Genomic DNA, 21,184 nt, shown 5'->3' with positions numbered 1-21,184 from the left:
GCTATAACCACGTAAGCGGAGTCTACGCCAGTAAAGAAGAAAAAGAAGAAGGTAACTGAAATACTGAAATAAGTTCAGATAATGAATAGGTAACCATTTCAAAATGTAATTAAGATTTTACGAGTCTTGCTTGTAACAACAGCAAACTCAGAACGATCGTTTCTGTTTTTAAGAATAATCAAAAGTTATTTTAGGAACACTATGGAATAAGAGCGTCTCAATGATATCACTTCTTGAACATTGAAAAAAGTATTAATGTAACCGACAATGAAATCCTTTGTAATGTTTTTAAAAGCCTCAAAATTTTAAAATGGATTGAAAGTTTAATAAAATCTACATGAGTACGTTTCTTATTGTATTAAATTGACCTTTGATCTCTGATTTTCTCTATTTATAAGATGTAATTATGCCCTGAACAGGGTATATTAAGTTTGCCACGAAGTTTGTAACACCCAGAAAGAAGTGTCGGAGACCCTATAATGTATATATATAGAAATGATCAGTATGTTGAGCTGAGTCGATTTAGCCATGTCCGTCTGTCTGTCTGTCTGTGCGTCTGTATATATACGAACTAGTCCCTCAGTTTTTAAGATATCGTTTTGAAATTTTGCAAACGTCTTTTTCTCTTCAAGAAGCTGCTCATTTGTCGGAACTGCCGATATAGGACCACTATAACATATACATAGCTGCCATACAAACTGAATGATCGGAATCAAATGCCTGCATGGGAAACTTCCTCATTTGACTATATATCTTTATGTAAAATGAAAGTAAACGGACTATCCCCGATCTCCAAGGGGTTGAAAATCGCGGTGTATCCGCCCCTGTATCTACCAAAGAAAAGGAGCTTCACAATTACTCTTGCGCCAGAGGACTTTCGAACGGAAGTTTGCACTTTTTAGTGTTGTCAGTCTATTTGAATAACTGTTATAGTGGTGATGTCGATGCCACCCTCAGTAGTGAGGGTTATCAGACTATCTGTATAACAGGTGGGCATCCATCGGATTATCGAGTACGTGGCTTAGAACTAGACTCGACAATTTGTCGTCGATCTCACTATCTCTTCTGAATGATGGTCGGCGAGGAAGAGGAGTCGTCTATGATGACTGAATGGCTTTGCTCAGCTTGCCCTTGCTTTAGCTTTTTTGGCAGGGTTTCCACGGACTGGTTGTGGGAACGGTTTATCTTCTGTAAACTGCTTTGTTTGATGGTTCTCGCAGGAGGTTGCGAGGAAACTCTCGTACTCCTCCACTAATTAAGCTTTCTGATACCGGGTGATTTGGAGATTTTTTACGCTTTTTGCGGTGTATTTCACCTTTGTCAGTTAGTGTATTTTGGTTCGCCGCCTTGGAAGTTGATGATTCTAAATGTGAATTTATGCGTTCATTTGATTGTACCCTCTGTTTTGGCTGCTATCATTACTGGCTGGCACAGCCCGTTTCCTGACTGAAGGCGAGAAGGTTGTCCTAATCGGATTTCTTTATAATGATCCGATGCGTTGTAATGTCTGTCGTTCATCTTGTCGAAGCGTTACTCGCCGAAGTGTCATTTATGGTTGTTATTGGTTTCATTAATGTTTGGTGCCACGAAGTTGCCGTTCGTAGGATCGGCATTCGTAGAGACTGGTATTCGTAGAGAATATCCGATCTTGCCGGGCATCGGAGGGGACTATTCGCGATAAGCTTTTAAAGGGTTTGTTCATCTATTTCCCGATATTTCGTGAATTATGAGATATCCCTCTTAGTTTAAAGAGTAAGTGCGGTCCCACTTGTGATCAATTACTTTTACTTGAGCCCCAAACTGTTTGTAGCGTTCAAAAGGAAACGTCATAGATCCTATAAAGAATTTACCTATATAAATGATCAGCATGATAAATTTATAACTAAAAAAGACAGAGGCATTAAATTTTACATAATAAGTGGAGAAAAAGGGGGTCTTATAGCCGCCGATGTCAAAGTTGAACGATGGCCGTGGCTTCGCTCACGTTTAGGAGAAATTATATATGTTCTGAACTGGTAGACCAATTTCTACTGAGTACATAACATTATAGTGACATTTCAATGGACTATAACTACGCCTACTTATCGTAAAGCAAAATTTTAAATTTCATCTAATTAATTCACTGTATCTATCTGTAGCAACAGGTTGCAAGAGTATAAAAATAACAAAATTGGAGTAAAACTGCCGAAGTCCACATATACCGAATATGAAGACCCCAGTGTCTGTTGCTGATTTTTTACTTGAAATAACGGTCAATATGTGAGATATATTATTGCAATTCCGAGAGAGTATATGTTAAAAAGTTATTGAACCGGGTCAATATTTCGCTTAGCCCTTATATGCCTAATTTTAATATTTTCGAACTTCGGATTTTCATTGAACCGCATGTATCTGCCACTATGTGAGCTATCTTAATAAAATTAAGTTGATGAGTTTGCCAATAATGATGCATCTTTGTGCCTAAAAAGAGCCAAATCGGGTGAAAACTTTCCCTAGCTTCCTTATAACTAATATCAGAATTTTCAAACATCCGTTTGACTCTACTTCATATATATTATTTATGGTATGGGAGGTATCTTAATGAAACTCGAGGAGCATTTTTTCTGTTAATAGTATGTTGTATTGCCCAAAATATTTAAAATCGGGTCAATACTACTCCTATACTCAATACAGCCAAAGTAATATTTTCAAACTTCGGATTGGCCTTATATCATACTGAACGTATTATTCGATATACTACATATAGTTTAATGACGAAAATATGTGAATTTGGTCTACCTACACTCCCATTTCCTATATACGTATGCATATTGATTTTCGTTATTCTAACAAACCCTTCGTCGAACATGCCGTTCAGTGCGTGAGTTACTCGTATATATTTATAAAATTGTCAAACTTAATTCAAACAGTCCGTCCTTTTCTCTGCTCCCAACACAGCTTACATACATACATATGTATATAAAATTGTTTGATTTTCTAACTGATAAATGTGTGATACTTTAATAATACAAGTATAGCGGAATCGGAGTCAAAAGCTTGTGTGGAAAACTTTTTCTTCAGAAAATCTCCGAAAAATTGTTCAGATTGATTCACTATAGCATATAGCTGCCATACAAACTGACCGTTTAAAATCAAGTTCTTGTAGGAATATTACATATTGGTGTAGGGTATTATAGTTTCGGTACAGCTGTTAACGTCTTTATTTATTATATTGAATATTGAATATTGCTAAACTTAAAACATCTTAAATTTCCATGAGTAGAACCACAGATAGCTACGTACCAATATGTGTACATACATACTTATGTATATGACTTTCCTTTGTCCTACTTTGCAGAAATCCTTTACTTTAATACCCATACAACAACAACGACGACAAATTAATCTCGACAACTTACTACCAACTATAACAAGTTTGCACTTGTTTTGTTTTTTTTTGCTGCCACAGCGTTTACTATTCCCTAAGGTGTTGCCTAATTTGAAACTATAAACATGCTTATGATAATATCTGTGGTAGATTTGCTAGATGCCAGAGAAATGGTGAATATGGTAAAAGCATATGCTCTGCTGACGAGTGCTAAGCGCAAAATCCAACATGTGGCAAGAACTCACCACTGACTCGTAAATAAAAGTAGGGGAATTCACGAGCAAAATAGGGGAGGAATGAAATTCACCTCACCTTTAGATTAGTACATAAGTGGTAAGTTGCGCTAGTAAGCGAAGATATATATACTTTTATTTTAATCAAACAATCTTTCAACTGTCAAATGGATTTCCTGGTCTGTTCTAATTTTAAATACACTAATCCTAAGTATGGGTCACCTGCCATATACCTTGTCATAAAATACAGACTTTAGTGTATTGGATTCAACTCAAAAAAATTAACAATACATTATTCGATTTTGGCTTTAATTAGATAAATTCGTCATTGGTTGAGATTTGGAAAGGTCTTAGATAAACGATTTCTTGCAAAAGTGTTGTCTTTTTGACATACTCTCGCAATGTGACATTGATCCTGACTCTCCTGGTGGTCTGAAAAAATGTCAAAAGAAATTCTAAATCAGTAAGAATGCTGTTATAGTCCCTATTTCAGGAAATGGCGACTGCCTGAAAATAAAAATCATTTTTTACGCTTTTTTTTGAAATCCCTGAATTTTTTTAAAGTATTAAAAACAAAAATTTTGACAGGATGCTGGTAAGTTTAATGTTCACACAAAATTTCAAGTAAATCGGTTCCATAGAACTTGAGATAATGCCGGTACCGTGTGGAAAAAAGTAGTTTCGAGAAAAACGCGTTTAAAAAATTCGATACGGCCGAACCGGGTTAGGTACTGCGTCACTAAAGTAACTGTAGCTCTTAAAATAATTTTAATTTTTAAAAATCCTTTGGAGGATATGTTCTTAAGGGTCTAAACTTTAAATATATGAAAAAATTGAATATTTCAAAATTCTAGAGTAGAATACCCTCTTAAGGAAAATCAATTAAGCGGATAGAAAAGATGGACCGGTCACTGTCCAGTTATGGGCAATTTTACTGAACTTTCAAGTTGGAACTTACCTAGAAAGGTTTAAAAAGCAATTACAGAGAAATTATTTCCCACACATTTGCTGCAAATTCTACCATAAAGAGTTGGCTACTTAAAAAAGAATACAGAAACTTCAAATTTAATGGGAAATGCTTATTATCATTCGAAAGAGCTTTCTTTGGAATTTATTTTTTAAGATTATCTCTTTCAAATGTTGGCCGCGGCTACGTCTCAGATGGTCCATCCATTGAGTCCAATTTTCGCTGACCCGTTCGAGCATTTCGACTGGTAACTGGCGAATGACACACGTGATGTTTTCCGTTTTTTCTGAATGAAATGGCAGTTCTTAAATCTCTGCAGGTTGCTCTTTCGTCCCAAATGCGGCAATTTCGCTTTCTTACTTACCCATTGAGCCATAAGTGGACCTCATCGCTGAGCAAACTTTGGCACGAAAACAACGGATCTTCTTTCCAAGAGCTCATAAAGCGAAGCGATGCCGCATGGGAAGGTCGAGCGGCTTCGCTTATTGCACAAGCTGTATTTTGAACGCTTTCAAATTTAGATCTCGACGTAAATCGACTCTTCACGGTCTTCGTGTACACTCTCAGCAACTGGTGTGTGCTGGATATAGTAGTCTATTCAGTCGAATATTATCCAATAACGAATGCTGGGTTTCAAAACGGGTGATGGTGTTGCCAAGGACCGGAAATACATTTCTTACGTAATTTGATATACATATATAACTGCATGTATCTATATCTTGACTTTAATCGCTTATTTGGAATTTTCGGCGATTAGAAATTGCTTTGTAGGCCGCTCACCGCATATTTTTCGGCGGCAGTCATCACTACTTTGACATTTAGTTGAAGCAATTAATTAAACTGAACTCTGACATCTCGCAATCTTTAGAAAGATAACAAATCAACAAGAAAATAAAGCGCACTAAGTCCGCTCTTCACGTATAGTAAAGTCAACCCAGTATCAGTAAAGCAATTGCTCAATCTTCCCCTTTCACCAGTAAACAACTCAACTTGAGTGCATTCGCACAAATTCACCACAATTTAACTTCCCCAGCAAGCCAATACGCAATATATGTGAAAACTCACCACTCTCAAGTATCCACCACACTTTTTATACCATTAAACATGTATGTCTGTGTGTGTGGGCAAGCACTTATTTATTTACTTTAAGCCACGTGAAATCTTTATGCAAATGCTTTTATTGCTTTCGTCGCTGCCGTTAACGTCACCACGACCAAGTTGCCTGCTTTGCCACCGCCGTTTTGTTGTCTTACAATTACACTCGCTGCTTTATTAGCTGCCTGGTTGTTGTTATTGTTGCTTTGTGTCCTGTTGCTGACTGCCACCGCTGCTTAAGTAGGGATTTGCTGATGAGCAGCTTTGACGTAATTGATGGTTCGGTTTGCATAAGCATTCGCTGGCCAAATATACGCTTCCTTGAGACTCGATGTGATTTTTTCGTTGTGCTCTTTCCAGTCGTGTTTTTGCTGTTATTGTTTTTGTGCTTTGGCTCTAGGTACACCTTTCGGTTTGTGTGCTTTTCATTATTGCTTTGCATTGCCGGTTTGGCTTTGTTTTGCCGGCGCCAACGCATTGTTGATTTGTGAGCGACCAAAATACAAACAGCGAAATCTTTAGCATACATTTCGGCGTCGCAGGTATGGCGTGTGTCATTGCACAGTAAGGCAGCTGCCTTTGCCGGTGTTTTGGGCGGGCGGATATTTATTTGATTTGGCGTGTCGCTCATTCGAAGCGTACCGTTATATGTACTTGTGTATGCGTGTGTATTTTTGTTATTGCCCTTGCTGCCGCTGTCGTGCTGTTGATTTTAGTCAATTTGTTATTGCCGCTAAGCGGGCTAATTTGGTGGTTTTTTGTTCAGCCTTTGTTTTTCCCTTTTTTCGTGTGTTTTGCTCGCTAAATTGTTGGTCATTTGTTTACGGCTAAAATGATTCACGCGCGCCGCGGCTTGTTGTCGTGACAAAGGTCACCGTCACCGTCAGCGCTGCTGCTAATTTCCCCCTTTTCACCTGTTTTTTTGTTTCTGGTGTGTAATTGTAGGTGTGGCCCGGCTGATTTATTTCTAATTACAAGTCAGTTTATCGACCGACAGTCCGCGCCTACATAAGTACTTAATTAGAGGCGCGGGGCGCTTAGGTCACCTAATTTTTCAAAATTACAGCGCTAAGCGCTTAAATTGGCAGTGTTTTTGTTTTTTTGTTTTAGAAATCTAACACCGGATTTGGTGCGTGAATTATGCGCGCTATAAATAGATGTAGGAGGAGCTCATTTGAATTCTGAAATATTGCCTGATTTCCTATTCCGCTTTACTTAAATGTGGCGCGCGCGCCAATCAGTCGAAATGTGGCACGTCAGCTGGGCGTTTGTGTGGCGCGTTGCACTGTGTTGAAGCGTAATTATATTTGTGTGATTGCTAAAGCGATTTGGCGTAAATCTCCGTCCTCAATAATGGCGACGCTGTGTCAAATTTGATGTATCCCTGGCGCAACGGCAGCGCGCGGCTTGTCAATTGCAGCAAGTGCCACTTCCATATATTAAGCGCAATCCGATGCAATACAAGACGGCTCGCGCGTGTGTGTGCGCGCCACATTAAAATCACATGCAGATCACATCGTCATAATCATTGGTTGCTGGCGTTTTTTTTTGCTTAACGTTTTGGGAAACAGTCTGATATGTTGTATTTGTTTTTGTTGTATTCGTGCGCGCTGCGGCGCAGTGGCACAGCGCGTCATGTCGAACAAGGCGACTTTGTGTTTAACACGCACACATGCACAACACACACGCGCATGCATATTTCAATGCAACTTTCAGCGCTGTTTGGCGCGCTCAGACACACACACTGACATTCGCATACAGTTTTGCGTTTGTGTGCACATTTATCTGTTGCAGCAAATGTAAAAAATGTAAATTTCGTTGCATTTGCAATTTTAATTGCATAAAATATGCGCGCAAACCGTACAAATGCCGCCGTGGCGAGCTAGTCAAATGACGCTGTGCTGTGAAGCGACGGCGGCGTGTTGCACGCGAGGTTGCCACGTAGCGTTGTGTGTTGCGCCTGCAGGCTAAATGAAATTGCCGGCGCTATAGTGTCAGCGACATTGATGCCAGAATGGATGGATAATACACCACAGCGCATATAAAAACTACCAAAATGGACACATTTACCTTATCCGATGACACCGCTGCCAACAGATGTACAAATGTGCGGTACAGTACTGTGCGAAATGCAAAAACAACATTTCGAAAATCGTTACCTTTAATATGTGATGATAGAGTAACCATTGTTTAAGGTTAGTACTACTTTAGGAGCTACCGGAGGTTAGATAAGGTTAAGTTAAATGGCTGATCTAGCGAGATCGCACGTGAACTGCTTTATGTAGTCATTTGCGAAGCCATAGAAATGTAGATCTCCAGCGTTCGAATTCATAAATTAGCAAAACGCTTAGTAGCCTAAACAAATTTGCACCATTCCCACCAGTGGAATGTCTGAAGTTGTGCGCTTCCAAGTGTTTAAGTCTTGACCTTCTAAACGCGGGACAGTGAAGAAGGATGTGTTGAGTTGTTTCCACCTCGTCTTTTTCCATACAGTTTCTGCAGGTGGCGTCTAGTCAGATTCCCGGCTTTATAGCATGGATGTCCATAGGTCAATGGGCTGTTAAACCCCCACAACTAGGGAGAGGCCGGCCTTACTGCAGACATAGGGATAGAAATATGTTGGCCCTTAGATGTTATAGGGTGTCTTTGCTTGTTAGCTCATCAGCTTTACAATTTCCTGCGATTCCGTTGTGGTCTGGCACTTATACCATTGTTATCACAAAGAGATTCGATGCTACTGATAGCGAGGTTAGACACTATTCGGCCAACCCTGAACGCACTATTAATGAGTTCAAGGCTAGCATCGTCGCCTTGCTAGTGGATCCTCCATCTCTAAAGGAGCAGTAAATCTACTTCCACCTTAGTGGCAGCAACCTCGGCTTGGAAAACGCTGCAATAGTCAGGAAGTCTGAAACTGCAGATGATAGAGAGCTCCTGACAGTAAACACCTCCACAAACGTTTCCTAGCGATAATAGTTACGAAAAAGTTTCAGAATCGTCTCCATGATAGAATTGAAGCGATGGTACATGACGGTAGAATATTCAGATCAGATCAAAAATCATAGAAGTACCGATTTCTAGAGTTTTGCTCGTACGTGGAGTATGTTTGACAGAAAATATATTATTTAAGGACGTCATACAAGGTCCGGCACTTGTAACCAATTAAAAAAGCCATAAATTCGGTTTGGAAAATTATTTTTATTTATTTTATAGTACATATTGTATGAATATAATCATAAATTCAGGACCAATTCACTTTTGCTCGATATGACCACCTTTTGCCTTAACTATGGCCTTGAGACGGTCAAAAAACGAATTGCAAGTTGCCCGAATGTGACTTGGCGGTATTTTGGCCCACTCACGGACAATAGCTTTCTTCAGCATCTCGAGACTGGTGTATTTTTTTACTTCGGACCTTGCTCTCGAAAAGGGCCCAGAGAGAATAATCCATTGGATTCAGTCATTCTTGGTTCACTCGCGCTTTGTGAGACGGTGCTGAGTCTTTTTGAGACGGCTTCAAAGCAGCCTCCAGAACACTTTCCCGATAATATGTCGCATTTACTTTGATGCCAGGCTCAATGAAAACAATTGGAGAGCGTACATCTGCGGTGAGAGCGGCCCAAACCATTATTTGCGGCAGATGCTGCCTCCTGATGGCCTACCGATAACTTAGATTCTCGTATGAACGCTCGGCCAAGTAAACCCTATCGTTTTGAGAGTTTACGAATTGCTCAATTGGAAAAATTTTTTCGTCAGAAAACACAATGTTCGGAATTTCACCACTTTCAGCCAAGCGAAGCAACTGCTTCGCTCTCTCAAGTCTTACTTGTTGCTGCTTCGGTGTGAGATCTTGGGCCTTTTGGAACTTGTAAGGCTTGACCTTGAACGCATTTTTCAATGTGCGTCGGATGCTGCGACCGGATATTTTCAGTTCATTAGCCATTTGATTGGCACTTCGTCGTGGATTTCGCTCAAGTCGCTTCTTCACTTTCCGAACCATCTCACGTCACGTTGCAGTCTTTTGATATCCACCTCCATGGCGTTTTGCGATGCTACCAGTATCATTGTAACATTATAAACAGCTGATTCCAGTGCGACAGCTGCGCGAACGGTCTGAAGTTCGAGTGCCCGACCCTGTAAACATGATATGAACATTTCTTACAACATCTAGTTCTTCCTAGGTTTTTGAACTACGTGGATCCGCGCCTGCGTTAAGTGTATTGTGCCCTCTCCTAAATCCCCCTCCCCCGCATATTGATAAAGCCCAATATTCTGCTGATGCTACCAAAGCGATGTGATCCCTTTTTTAGAATAGAGATCCAAAGAAGTTAGACTAATTGGTCGGAAGGATTTTGCCAGTGAATAGTCTTTTCTTCCTACCTTGGGTATAAAGATCATCTTCGCGGTCCTCCATATTTCAGGTACGTACGCTAGTGCGAGGCTATCCCTCATCAGCCAAAGAAGGAGTGGCAGTAGAACCTGCTCTCCCTGTTGTAAGAGTGTTGGAAATATACTCTCAACATTTAGAGGCTTCAATTTTTTGAGCGAAGCCACAGCCCACTTGATTGAGTTTGCAGTAAATAATTACCTTGCGGCTACCAAATCTAAGCGAGATGTCTTGTGTTCGACGGGTCAAAAACTATATAAAAACCAGCGGCTTGGAAGTTTTTTCTCACCTGTCCTTATCTTACTCCTTCTAAATTATATAAGTATAACAAATTGTGTGAGTATAAAGGTCATACTCATAAACGGTTAGATGGGATAATGAGTGACTTGTAGAGTTTGTTCTTTGTGCGTCGAGAGAGGACTTTACTTCTTAATTGCTTACTTAGTTCGAAGTAAGACCTCTTGGCAAAAGTTATTCTGCGTTGGATTTCGGGGCTGACGTTTTTGTTGGTGTTAATGCTGGTTTCAAGATAGAGGAAGTTATCTACGACCTCGAAGCTATGACTGTCAACAGTGACGTGGGAGCCAAGTCGCGAGTACGACGACTTTTTGATGTCACGAAATATTATTATTTTTCGAACTATTTATTATGAGATCTCAAAGTAGAGCGAAGCTTACAAACATGTATTAATTGGATTTCATTGCTGATTTAGCGCTCCATAACCATCAATTCGACCACTCTCACGAGAATTCGAATAAGAAAATTCTTAACGGCTCGCCTACAACAGTTCATATGACTGCTCATCTTTGGCGCGACACTGTGAGCCTATATGCCTGTTTGCAGGTGCGCAACTATGAAAAGGCCTCTCACAAAGTGGCATACTTTTACGCTACCCTGGCAATGGTGCCACTTTTTCAATATAAATATCTCCATGCTTGTAACTACAGGTGTATACATATACATATTTATGTACATGCAAGCATGCTCGTTTACCGTTATAATAGTTTGCAACTGCATGCACACACATATGCACATTTGCATGTGTGCCGTCACAAAGACTCACAGCCTCGGCACGGGGGAGCGCGCCTATACGCAGAGCAACCCGCATTTGCTTTGCTGGCATTTCGCGCCGCGACTCTCACGGCCCATTGCCGCTCGGTGTGGGTGCTCGTGTATTTTTTGAGTCACCTGCCCATGTGTGGGTGTGCGCACACACACCCACACGCATTCGTCTGTTTGTTCGCCTCTGAGCTGTATGCTTTGCATTTTGAATATTTAATAATATACAGAATTTTATTATTAATTAGCCAGTTGCAAATATTTGTCGAAACGTGACGATTTTTTGCCACTTCGTGAGTTTGCGCCCGTTTTTGCAATCTCGTTTCTCTGATTTTTTTTGCATTTATGTATTAATTAATTTATTATTTGGTCTTTTGGTTAACAAAGTGCTTAATTAATTTAATGGCGCTGCCAATTATTTGAGGTGTTAATGAATGTGTTCACTACTTGTATGTACATGTGCTGCTACTGTTGTTGTTGTTGCAGATATACACAGGTATTTAGATATTCATTGGCATTCGATTTAAATGCGCCAGCAATGAGCTGCATATTATTCATAATTAGCTCTCAAATATTCTTTGATGATGAGCGGAAATGTGAATACGGGATGGTGGCAGCATTTCATGATTTAAATTCAGATCAATTATTATCATCTGCCTCAAATTCTGCTGAGATAACAACGAATTTTAATACGAATAAACAAATTGACAAGAAGTTATGAAAATAAATTTGATATTGAACTTGTCTCAGTTGAGATGTGAAACGTGATGCTCATTAGCTATAAAATTTCAAAGAACGTCAAATTATTCTATGAAGATTTCTTGGTAAATTTTAGGCATGTAGCTGATTCAGAGATCGCATCTGGACTACTACGAAACGAGGCTATGAAAACAGAACTCTCATGTTCGACTTTAGAAGACAGCAAATCACCTAGTGGTCAATATAAATTAGCACAGACTCTTAATCGTGACCTTGCAAATGCTGGACAATTAAGATAAAATGAGATATTTCTCCCTTGTCCTCTCCATACAACTCTAGAAGCTGGCATCCGATACGATTCCCGGCTTTCAGCATGAACGCCGTAGGGCAATAGCCTGTTAGGACACCCATAACTAAAGGAAGGCCAGTGTTACTGCGGCAAAGAGCTCAACGGGATTTCTTATGATCGATCTTGGGCGAAAAGATCTTGCGATGGCTCATGATCCGATGGCTTGTCAAGTTCTCGCGAAGTTCAGCAATGCAGTAGTAGAGCACACGAGGAGAGGAAAGCGCTGCACGGTTCTCATTCTACTGATAGCGCTAGGTCTCCTTTCCTTGCCAACTCATCCGCTTTACAGTTACCTGCGATTCCGCTGTGGCCTGGCAACATACAAGTCTTATCACAAAGTGACTCGATGCCAATGAAAAAGAGGTAGGGCATCGTGTACGCACGCTTAGTAGGCTCAAGGCTAGTATCGCCGCCTTGCTATCAGAGTGGATAGTCACTCCTCTGAAGGAAGCTTCGCTACGGAGCAGCCTCCGCTCATTTAATGCTAGCAGCTCAGCTTGAAAAACATTGCAGTAGTCAAGAAGTCTGAAATTGAAGTTGATAGAGATTTCCAGACAATGAAATATACCCCTCCACTAAACTTCCTCCAAGCTTTGAACCACACTGTCCCTCTTCTGTAATGGATTCTAACCACCCACAATTCCTTCGTGGGTATATGGGCAGAGAAAAGCCGCCAGAGTTTGGTTGATCCATGGTTTGGATCGAATATAAAGTCAAAACGTGTCTGGATTACCAAATGTTCAGACATATGTTCATTTAGAAACTCAGATTGCTCGAGAAAGCAAAATCGTAAAAATAATTTATTTTATAAATATTCTAACAACTAACTAAATTATTTTTTCTACCAATTACTTTGGGTATATGAGCGAAATGGAAACGATATATAATTTTTTTTTAGCTTCAATCCATATTACATATACTGTACAATAATATTAGGCATTAGGAGCTGATTTAAGTGCGCTCAGTTTCAGATATCGACCTGAAATTTTTCCTGCACTATAAGTAGCATATAGCTACCCTAAAAACCGAACGATCTAATTTATGTCCTTGTATGTAAAACTTAATGTTATTATACTCTCGCAACAAAGTTGCTAAGGAGAGTAACATAGTTTTGTTCACATAACGGTTGTTTGTAAGTCCTAAAACTAAATGAGTCAGATATAAAGTTATATATATCAAAGTGATCAGGGTGACGAGTAGAGTTGAAATCCGGATGTCTGTCTGTCCGTCCGTCCGTCTGTCCGTGCAAGCTGTAACTTGAGTAAAAAATGAGACATTGTGATGAAACTTGGTACACGTATTTCTTGGCTCCATAAGAAGGTTAAGTTCGAAGATGGGCAAAATTGGCACACTGCCACGCCCACAAAATGGCGAAAACCGAAAACCTATAAAGTGTCATAACTAAGCCATAAATAAAGATATTAAAGTGAAGTTTAGCACAAAAGATCGCATCAAGGAGGAGCATATTTGGACGTATTTTTTTTTGGAAAAGTGGGCGTGGCCCCGCCCCCTACTAAGTTTTTTGTACATATCTCGGAAACTACTATCGCTATGTCAACCAAACTCTATAGAGTCGTTTCCTTCAGGTATTTCCATATACATTTCAAAAATGGAAGACATCGGATAATAACCACGCCCACCTCCAATACAAAGGTTATGTTGAAAATCACTAAAAGTGCGTTAACCGACTAACAAAAAATGTCAGAAACACTAAATTTTACGGAAGAAATAGCAGAAGGAAGCTGCACCCAGGCTTTTGTTAAAAATTGAAAATGGGCGTGGCGTCGCCCACTTATGAACAAAAACCATATCTCAGGAACTACTCAACCGATTTCAATGAAATTCGGTATATAATATTTTCTTAACACCCTGATGACATATACGAAATATGGGTGAAATCGATTCCCAACCACGCCTTCTTCTAATATAACGCTATTTTGAATTCCATCTGCTGCCTTCTCTGTTCTCTCCTTCTATAATATATACATTAGGAACCAATTTTGATAGCGGATTAAAACTTTACACAAATACGGTATTTGAATGAATATATGTCAATGACGAATAATGAAATCTCGATTATCACTTTATCATGCGAGAGAATAAAATGTTCGGTGACACCCGAACTTAGCCCTTCTTTACTTGTTTTTCTAACTACGAAAAACAGAGAAATTACATTTTTACTTATGCTCTTATTGCCGTATGTACCAGTAATATATACTTTTGAGAAAAACACGAACAATTTACATGAAGAAACTGTTTAATCAAAGAACTTACGACTAATTCAGAGAGGTTTAATTGTAAAGGGTGGCCGTGGCTATGTGTTAGATGATCCATCTGTTGAGTCTAATTTTCGGACATTTTGACTGGTAACTGGCGAATGACACGCGTGATATTTTGCTCCAAGGACTGAATCGAAGCTGGATTGTTCGCATAGACTTTAGACGCTATATGTCGCCACACAAAAAGTTGAACAGTGTAATATTACACGATCTTTGTGGTCAATCGACTAGCGCAAAACTTGAGGTGTTCTCTCAATAAATCAAAGCATTTATGCGATGTTTGGGAAGTGTCGCCGTCTTGTTGAAACCAAATGTCGCCGAGATCACGCACTTCAATTTTAAGTATCAGGTAGTCGCTTATCATGGCGCGATAATGGTTGCCATTGTCGGTTACGTTCTCACCGACAACATTTTTGAAGAAATATGGATCGATGATTCCACCGGCCCACAAACCACACTAATGCTTTGTTTTTTCTAGACGAAATGACAGCTCCTGAATCTATTCAAGCTGCTTTTCGTCTCAAATGCGGTAGTTTAGCTTGTTTACATATGTACCTATTGAGCCAGCAGTGGTCCTCCTCGCTGAACCAAATTTGGCTCGATGACATCGGATCTTCTTGGAACTTTTGAACCCATAGAGCGAAGCGATGTCGCTTGGGAAGGTCGAGCGGTTTTTACTTCTTGCATAAGCTGTTCAGTTCGAGTTGCTGCGAACGGCATCGAATCGACTGTCCACGATCTTCGTATACACTCTCAGATTCGGCTGCTATATTTTCTTTACTACGTGCTGGAAGTGGTCTATTCAGTCGAATACTATCAAATAATGAATGCTTGGTCTTAAGATGGATGATGGTGTTGCGAATAATGCGCTCAGTGGGCCGATTATGTTAACCATAAGTTAAGCGCGAAACACATCTTTTATAGAACTTGAATTTTTGTAATATAGTTAAACCATTTGTAAACGTTGTTCAGGTGTAAATCTTTTCATGATGAAATGCCAAACAATACTGAATAAAAATAACATGACAGCTTGGCACGAATGACGCGTGATTTGTCAAAATAAGGCTATTGAAAAAAATGCCTCTACTTGGATCACACATACTTCTTCTTCTTCTTAATTGGCGTAGACACCGCTTACGCGATTATAGCCGAGTTAACAACAGCGCGCCAGTCGTTTCTTTTTTTTGTACAGCTTTTCGCTACGTGGTGCCAATTGGATATTCCAAGCGTAGCCAGGTCCTTCTCCACCTGGTCCTTTCAACGGAGTGGAGGTCTTCCTCTTCCTCTGCTTCCCCCGGCGGGTACTGCGTCGAATACTTTCAGAGCTGGAGTGTTTTCGTCCATTCGGACAACATGACCTAGCCAGCGTAGCCGCTGTCTTTTAATTCGCTGAACTATGTCAATGTCGTCATATATCTCGTACAGCTCATTGTTCCATCGAATGCGATATTCGCCGTGGCCAACGCGCAAAGGACCATAAATCTTTCGCAGAACTTTTCTCTCGAAAACTCGCAACGTCGACTCATCAGTTGTTGATATCGTCCAAGCCTCTGCACCATATAGCAGGACGGGAATTATGAGTGACTTATAGAGTTTGGTTTTTGTTTGTCGAGAGAGGACTTGGCTTCTCAATTGCCTACTCAGTCCGAAGTAGCACCTGTTGTCAAGAGTTATTCTGCGTTGGATTTCTAGGCTGACATTGTTGGTGGTGTTTACGCTGGTTCCAAGATAGACGAAATTATCTACGACTTCAAAGTTATGACTGTCAACAGTGACGTGAGTGCCAAGTCGCGAGCGCGACGACTGTTTGTTTGATGACAGGAAATATTTTGTCTTGCCCTCGTTCACTGCCAGACCCATTTCTTTTGCTTCCTTGTCTAGCCTGGAGAAAGCAGAACTAACGGCGCGGGTGTTGAGGCCGAGGATATCAATATCATCGGCATACGCCAGCAGCTGTACACTCTTATAGAAGATGGTACTTTCTCTATTTAGTTCTGCGGCTCGAACTATTTTCTCCAAAAGCAGGTTGAAAAAGTCGCACGACAGGGAATCGCCTTGTCTGAAACCTCGTTTGGTATCGAACGGCTCGGAGAGGTCCTTCCCGATCCTGACGGAGCTTTTGGTGTTACTCAACGTCAGTTTACACAGCCGTATTAGTTTTGCGGGGATACCAAATTCAGACATCGCGGCATAAAGGCAGCTCCTTTTCGTACTGTCGAAAGCAGCTTTGAAATCGACGAAGAGGTGGTGTGTGTCGATTCTCCTTTCACGGGTCTTTTCAAAGATTTGGATCACACATACATTAAGTGTTAAAATTATAGAGCTCGATTTTCAAATATTGAACATTTGAATACATACAAACTCCCAGACACACATACAAAAATCGTTTCGATTATTTTTGATGAAACTCGTCACATATGCATCCTACTGATTATTGAAAATAAAACAGGCAATAAACTTGCAACAATCTATAACGCCCACTAATACCTGCCTCAAAATGGCTGAGGCGTGCCGCTTTTTAGTGTTGAACAGTAATGACAGATTACGCAAAGGAATGAACAAACTGCGGAAAATCGAAGAAAACCGTTTGTGACGGCAAGCCAATAAATGCCACAACAACAAGGCCCAAAGTGTTAAGCAAAGTGGCGGGAGAAAGATGCGAAAGGCGAATTGAAAGCCATAAAATTGGAATGGAAAAACGTTTGCTGTAGATTTTGATTGTGTTGGCAACGCTGTGGGCTCATCTCAGCACCGCGTCAAAATTGAACCAGAAATAGAAATGTAAGCACTATGATACATGTCGAAATATCCGTTTCCGCTGTGCTTTTAGATTCCAGCACATTGTCACATGATTATACATATGTAGACATATTTATATATGTATGGCAGCGGTGTGCCACCATGGACTGGAGCATGAGCAATTGAAATTGCGCGGCTGCGGCAGCGGAATTGTTTAAGCGGCCAAAACTGCCAACAAAAGTGGAAATGACAGCGGTGTGGCACTCGGCATGTAGCATTCAGCACGCGGCATGCCGCAATGTGCGCAATTATTTGTTGTCGAAACAGAAACTTAGTATCTGCTTTGGCTGGGTAAGTTGCTTTGCTTCATATTATTTGTTGCTTTCTTTTTGTTTTTGCTTTACAAAGTTGTTTAAATTTCCCAAAGGAAATTCTTGCTGTGAAAAACCTTTGCTGGTTGTGTATACATTTTTCTCTGCTATACGGTGAGTTTGAAACCCTTAACGATTTGTGTTTTTGTAATGTTGTTGTAATGTATAAAAAGTAGAAATTGCAATTTATAGCGCACGAAATGCATACTCTTGTTTTATGAGAGTTGCGGAAAATATGAAAGGACACTAGCACGGTGAAATATTGTTTTTCGATTTCATAAATAAATATGGGTGTAGAAGTGTGCTCATTTTTTATCACTTAGAGTATGGAACATTCACTCATTACGCAATACTTTAATTTAGCAGAATGGAAAATTTAAAAGACTGCATGTTTAGAAAGTTATCATCGAAGCTGATATGTGGATTATGGTTAACTTCCAACATTTTGAAACTATTTTTTAGTAGGATCAATCTTTTGAGCCTAAGAACAGGAAAAATTCGCTTTGATTAAGATCAACTTCTTCCAATTGCGGCCATATAAAGTTGGCTATCATCGATCTATATCGCTCGCCATTGACAGTAACGGTGTCACCAGCTTCATTTCGAAAGAAGTACGGACCGATGATTCCACCACACAAACCGGCAATTTAGGTGAAAGTTATGCTTGTTCTTGAATAACTTGAGAATATTCTTCGCACCAGAATCGACAAATTTGTTTATTCACCGCACCACTCAGATGAAAGTGTGCCTCATCGGAGAAGATGATTTTCTTAAAAAATCGTTATTTTTTTCGAGTTGTTCCAAGGCAAAATCAGCAAACTCAAGAGATTGGCTGTGGTCCAATGGCTTTAGTTCTTGGGTGAGAGCAAGCTTATACGGCATTCCCCGGTATAGTTTTGAGCGTCGAGGTGCATGCTGCTTGGATCCCCTCTGGGCTGTTGGGTCTCAAAGAGCTTGCCTTTCATCGGCCTTTTCAGGCAAGTAAGCAAAAAAAAGTCCAAGTGGGCCACATCTGGGCTGTAGGGCAGCTGCGGAAGCGTTGGGATACCGTCCTTGGATAGGTGGCTGTTCACAAGAAAGGCGGTGTGAGCCGGGGCGTTGTCGTGATGCAACTTATAATCGGCTGCGTTGTCTTGTCGGACCCGATTGACCCTTCATTTGAGTCTCTTGTCCAGGAAAACAAATTCATGGTGGACGATGTATTTGATGTCAGAAAATACAGGGAGCATTGTTTTCACTTTGGATTTGCTCATTCCTCGCTTTTTTGGGCGAGGAGACGCCGGCGTGTGCCAAAAGGCCTGGTGCCACCGAATCACACCACTTTTTGCTAAAGCAACATCTGGGTAAGCCTGCTTGATCATATCAAACGTTTTTTTTTGCAGATTTACCGAGTTTCACACAGAGTTTAATCGCGTACCTCTACTCTAATGAATGTTACATTTTCGGCATAGACCACACAAAGAAACACTTCGGGCGAAAATGTTTGTCCTGACTCTTCAAGTGCTCGGAGACAACTGACCAGCCGCTCGTTTGTTAGCTAGGAACGCTCTCTACAGAATTCAGTCCATGTGCGCATGCTCCGAAGTACAGTCGCGGTGGAAGAAAATCAGAAAATCATTACTTTCTGGCCAAACCCTGTATATGGGGTCACGACTTCTCAAGTTCATTGAGATCACTCAAACATTGGTCGGCATATGCGGTATAAAGGCACCTGAAGGTCCCAAAATCTTTAAACATCTTATTAGAGGCTGGGGTCAAGCCCACTATTTAACAATTCTTTGTCCACTGGTGCTTCTTGGTACTGCGATCACTTGTGACAAATTACAGTTCTTTATCTTAATTTAGTGAACTTACAAGTAGCGTTCCAAAGTAAACTCTCGGCAAAATCAATTTATTTTTTTCAAAATAGTCTCCTTCTGCTTTTGTACAGCCTTTTGCACGGTCCAAAAGCATGTCGAAAGAGTGTTCTAGCTCGTTGTCCGGTATGGCCGTCAGTATGCCGGTGCAAGCCTTTTGAATGGCTCTATGTCTGCATAACGCTTTCCTTTTATGGGCAAATGCATTTTTCCGAAAAATGAAGAAGTCGCACGGTGCTATATCAGGTGAATACGGGGAGTGGTTAATGGTTAAAATTTGATTTTTGGTCAAATTATCGTCCTTTGAATGTTGGATTTTGAGCAACTTTTGGTCGTCAGTCAATTTGTGCGGAACAAACCGTGCACACACCTTTCGTGAGCCTAAATGTTGGATCAAAATGCGATATATCGATGTTTTGGAGATGTTTAATTCCATTCCCATGAATTTAAATGAGGAATTCGAGTGATTTTTAAGGAATTCACACACAGTTTTGATGAAATTCCCGGCGATCACGGATTTTGATTGGCCCACATGGTGACCGTTATTTATGTCCTCACGACCACTTTGAAAACGTTGAAACCACTCGTGCACTCTGCTACGGGATAGGCAATCATCGCCATAAACTTGTTTCATGAATTGAAACGTTTCGGTAAAAGTTTTACCAATTTTAAAACAAAATTTAATGTTGGCTCTTGGTTCGAAGCTCATTTTAGCACCGATAACACAAACATACTGACACTTAAAACGCTATAACTTCACTTCCAAGCAATGAAATATCATGAAATTCATTCTCATTGGGCAATCGATAAAGATAGCAGAATCCAACGCATCATCTTGCACATAGATGGCGTCACCAGGGGGCGCTAGATTCAAAAACAGATTTCTGTTTACTTTGGAACGCTCCTTGTATATGTTTTCAGGTAATGACGTTCTGTGGGTCCGATTACGCCCATCTACGAACTCGTAATTTCTTTTCTATTAAGGAATCTGCATCGAGATATCGCGATATTTACTCAAGTTACAGTGTTCAGGGCGGACGCACAGACAGACAGTCATATGGATTTCAACTTTTTTCGTCATCTTGGTCATTTATATATATTATATACATACATATATATATAACCCTATTCTATCTCGATTAGTTTTAGGAGAAACGCACAACCGTTAGGAGCGCAAAGCATTGTAGTCTGTAGCAACTTGTAGCAAATTATAAAAAAATAATGTATTTCTGTAAACTCATTCCAATTAAAAAAAAAATATTTTAAAATTACATAATTTCAGAAATGTAATTTTAATTTTGTAATACAAAATTTTCGAGTTGATTATTTCCCATCCCTAGTAAGGAAAAATAAAGCCAAAAAAATACAGATTTATTTTCCGTGAATTTTAAAATGATTGTCGTATTTTTTCGTTCAAGACATGGGTGTTTTTGAACCCTTACAATATCTAAGAGTTATTAAATATTTCTTATATTGATGGTTCACATATGTTATGGAATAATCAATTATCGCAAAGTCGGAAGAATTGCGGGTCCAAAACTTTTTTCTTGGACAGCGATGGAGTCGATTCATCTAACTGGTACGATCTCATTATTTGATATTTGTAATTTTTATGCTCTTTTTCATCAAATGAGTCATCTGTTGTCGCCGATCAGTATTTAAGATTATATTCTGTGGTTCAAACTGCGTGGATTATTATTTATATTCGGCCATAAAATTTGGAAACATAAGGTTATGAAATTATTTTTTTAAAGAGACCATTCAAGATATGTATAAATCCATA

The sequence above is a fragment of the Bactrocera tryoni genome, chromosome 2, assembly GCF_016617805.1.
Source record: "Bactrocera tryoni isolate S06 chromosome 2, CSIRO_BtryS06_freeze2, whole genome shotgun sequence".
Lineage (NCBI taxonomy): Eukaryota > Metazoa > Arthropoda > Insecta > Diptera > Tephritidae > Bactrocera > Bactrocera tryoni.
The sequence above is the reverse complement of the archived record's forward strand: the minus strand, read 5'-3'. Positions refer to the sequence as shown.